The 3522-nt window shown below is 32.7% G+C and overlaps 1 non-coding gene across 1 annotated transcript; it reads left to right on the top strand.

Annotated features, from left to right (window-relative positions):
- Positions 1-429: 429 nt before the first annotated feature.
- LOC112704236 (small nucleolar RNA R71) lies at positions 430-533 on the top strand. The gene has a single exon (XR_003154871.1). It is a non-coding gene; the product is annotated as a small nucleolar RNA R71 (small nucleolar RNA).
- Positions 534-3522: the final 2989 nt, after the last annotated feature.

Raw genomic sequence — 3522 nt, 5'->3', positions numbered from 1 at the left:
CTCCATGAGGAGTTATAGGTGTTGCCAAAGGCTTCCCCCATGTAATTTACCTCTGCCATTGCAGGGTTTTCAGGATCATAAGCATCTTCTTCAGAAGATGCCTCTTTAGTGCTGTTGGATGCATTTTGCCATCCATTCAGACTTTGAGAAATTATGTTGACTTGCTGAGTCAACATTTTGTTCTAAGCTAATATGGCATTCAGAGCATCAATTTCAAGAACTCCCTTCCTCTGAGGCGTCCCATTATTCATGGAATTCCTCTCAGAAGTGTAGATGAATTGGTTATTTTCAACCATTTCAATAAGTTCCTGAGCTTCTGCAGGCATTTTCTTTAGGTCAATGGATCCACCTGCAGAATGGTCCAGAGACATCTTAGGAAACTCAGACAGACCATAATAGAATATATCTATCATGGTCCACTCTAAAAACATGTCAGAAGGACACTTTTTGGTCATCTGCTTGTATCTTTCCCAAGCTTCATAGAGGGATTCACCATCTTTTTGCTTGAAGGTCTGAACATCCACTCTAAGCTTGCTCAGCTTTTAAGGAGGAAAGAATTTAACCAAGAAAGCTGTGACCAGCTTATCCCAAGAGTCCAGGCTATCCTTAGGTTGTGAGTCCAACCATGTTCTAGCTCTATCTCTTACAGCAAAAGGGAAAAGCATGAGCCTGTAAACTTCAGGATTTACTCCATTAGTCTTAACAGTCTCACAGATCTGCAAGAACTCAGTTAAAAACTGGTAGGGATCTTCTGATGAAAGTCCATGAAACTTGCAGTTTTGTTACATTAGAGCAACTAGTTGAGGTTTCAGCTCAAAATTGTTTGCTCCAATGGCAGGAATTGAGATGCTTCTTCCATCAAACTTGGAAGTAGGTGTAGTATAATCACCAAGCATCCTCCTTGCATTATTATTGTTGGGTTCAGCTGCCATATCCTTTTCTTGTTCAAAAATTTCAGTAAGGTTGTCTCTGGATTGTTGTAATTTAGCTTTTCTTAGTTTCCTCTTCAGAGTACTTTCAGGTTCCGGATCAGCTTCAATAAGAATGCCTTTTTCCTTGTTACTGCTCATATGAAAGAGAAGAGAATAGAAAAGGAAGAGGAATCCTCTATGTCACAGTATAGAGATTCCTTTATGTTAGTAGAAGAAGAAAGGAAATAAGAGTGAAGAAAAAGAGTCAAGAATCCAAATACAAGGGTGAAGATAGGAGCAGATTCTTGAGATGAAGAGAAGTGTTAGTGAATGAATAAATAAATAGAATAAGATGAGAGAGGGAGAAATTTTCGAAAATAAATTTTGAAAATATAGTTAGTAATTTTCGAAAATTAAAGGAGAATAAAATTAAAATTAAAATTTAAAACAATTAATTAATTAAAAAGATTTTTTTTTGAAAAAGAGGGAGGTATTTTCGAAAATTAGAGAGAGAAAAGTTGTTAGGTAGTTTTGAAAAAGATAAGAAATAGACAAAACAAAACAATTAGTTAGTTGAAAAAGATTTGAAAATCAATTTTGAAAAGATAAGAAGTTAGAAAATATATTTTTAAATCAAATTTTTGAAAAAGATAAAATTTTGAAAAAGATATGATAGAAAAGATATTTTGAAAAAGATTTAATTTTTAAAATTAAAATTAATTACTTGACTAACAAGAAACTAAAAGATATGATTCTAGAATTTAAAGATTGAACCTTTTCTTAACAATAAAGTAACAAACTTCAAATTTTTGAATCAATCACATTACTTGTTAGTTAAGTTTCGAAAATTTGAAATAAAATAAGAAAAAGATTTTGAAAACTAGTTTTAAATTTTCGGAAATCATAAGATAAAAGTAAAAGAGATTTGATTTTTGAAAAAGATTTTGAAAAGATAAGATTTTTAAAATTGAAAATTTGACTTGACTTATAAGAACTAACTAATTTTAAAATTTTTTGACTAAGTCAACTCAAATTTTCGAAATTTTGAGAGAAAAAAAAGGAAAAGATATTTTTTTGAATTTTTGAATTTTTAATGATGAGAGAGAAAAACACAAATATGACCCAAAACATGAAAATTTTGGATCAAACACATAATGCATGCAAGAACACTATGAATGTCAAGATGAACACTAAGAACACTTTGAAGATCAAGATGAACATCAAGACTTATTTTTGAAAAATTTTCAAGAAAAGAAAACATTCAAGACAGCAAACTTAGAAATCTTTAATGCTTGGACTCTAACAAACGAAAAATGCATATGAAAAACAAGAAAAGACAGAAAACAAGAAAATTCAAAGATCAAACAAGAAGACTTACCAAGAACAACTTGAAGATCATGAAGAACACTATGAATGCATGAATTTTCGAAAAATGCAAGAATTTTAAAAACATGTAATTGACACCAAACATAAAATTGACTCTAGACTCAAACAAAAAACACAAAATATTTTTTATTTTTATGATTTTATAATTTTTTTTGGATTTTTGTATATTTTTTCGAAAACATATAGGCAAAATAAAATAAGAAATTCAAAATTTTTAATAAGAATTCTAGGAATCTTTCAATGTTAGTCTAAAGCTCCGGTCCAGAAATTGGACATGGCTTAATAGCCAGCCAAGCTCTAGCATACATAGTTCAAGCATGTGAAGAGGAAGCCTCAGTTCAAAAGAATTTAGACATGGCTTTACAGCCAACCAGGCTACAACATGCTTCATGAAACACTAGAATTCATTCTTAAAAATTTAGAATAATTTTTTCGAAAACAGAAGTAAATTTTTTTTTTAAAGATTTTTGAAAAATGTTTGAAAATAAAACAAAAAGAAAATTACCTAATCTGAGCAACAAGATGAACCGTGAGTTGTCTAAACTCGAACAATCCCCGGCAACGGCGCCAAAAACTTGGAGGGCAAAATTGTGATCTCTAATAATGGCATTCAACTTGGTATGCGCGTTTATAACTCAGCACTTTCTTCACAACCTCGCACAACTAACTAGCAAGTGCACTGGATCGTCCAAGTAATAAACCTTACGTGAGTAAGGGTCGATCCCACGGAGATTGTTGGTATGAAGCAAGCTATGGTCATCTTGAAATTCTCAGTTAGGCGGATAATATATGGTTATGGAATTTTCGAATAATAATAATAAATAAACAGAAAATAAAGATAGAAATACTTATGTAAATCATTGATGGGAATTTCAGATAGGCGTATGAAGATGCTGTGCTCCTTCTGAATCTCTGCTTTCCTACTACCTTCATCCAGTCCTTCTTACTCCTTTCCATGGTAAGCTGTATGTAGGGCATCACCATTGTCAATGGCTACATCCCATCCTCTCAGTGAAAAAGGTCTAAATACTCTGTCACAGCACGGCTAGTCATCTGTCGGTTCTCGATCATGTCGGAATAGAACCCATTGATTCTTTTGCGTTTGTCTTCACGCCCAACAATCGCGAGTTTGAAGCTCGTCACAGTCATTCAATCCCTGAATCCTACTCGGAATACCACAAACAAAGTTTAGACTTTCCGGATTCTCATGAATGTCACCATCAAT

The sequence above is a fragment of the Arachis hypogaea genome, chromosome 7 (assembly GCF_003086295.3).
Source record: "Arachis hypogaea cultivar Tifrunner chromosome 7, arahy.Tifrunner.gnm2.J5K5, whole genome shotgun sequence".
In the NCBI taxonomy this organism is placed as follows: domain Eukaryota; kingdom Viridiplantae; phylum Streptophyta; class Magnoliopsida; order Fabales; family Fabaceae; genus Arachis; species Arachis hypogaea.
The sequence above is the reverse complement of the archived record's forward strand: the minus strand, read 5'-3'. Positions and strand labels throughout refer to the sequence as shown.